This window comes from Calidris pugnax, unplaced genomic scaffold, assembly GCF_001431845.1.
Source record: "Calidris pugnax isolate Ruff unplaced genomic scaffold, ASM143184v1 scaffold155, whole genome shotgun sequence".
Taxonomy (NCBI): domain Eukaryota; kingdom Metazoa; phylum Chordata; class Aves; order Charadriiformes; family Scolopacidae; genus Calidris; species Calidris pugnax.
The window spans coordinates 910,538-910,751 of NW_015090886.1; the positions used below are offsets into that span (position 1 = coordinate 910,538).

Below are 214 nucleotides of genomic sequence, written 5' to 3' on the forward strand. Positions count from 1 at the left end.
CCAGGCCACGTGCCCTTCCCCCCCTCCCTGCCCCGGCTGGGGGGGGATGGGGATGCCACCTGCAAGGACGGTGGTCCGGGATGTCCCTGCACAGCGCCGGGGGCAGGACAGCCTCCCCTTTGGACCTGTGGGGCAGAGGGGGGTGAGAAGGGGAAACTGAGGCAGACCGGTCCCCGCTGCCTGCCCCCCCAATCCCCCCCCCCCCCCCTACCCG

At 73.8% G+C, this 214-nt stretch overlaps 1 protein-coding gene across 1 annotated transcript in view; it reads right to left on the bottom strand.

The window, feature by feature from the left end:
• Positions 1 to 29: 29 nt before the first annotated feature.
• FMNL3 (formin like 3) overlaps positions 30 to 214 on the bottom strand; it is a 16,428-nt gene continuing 16,243 nt past the window's right edge. The window contains exon 26 of the mRNA XM_014947451.1: positions 30 to 125. The gene's annotated coding sequence lies outside the window, so the exon portion shown is untranslated. The remainder of the gene's footprint in view (positions 126 to 214) is intronic.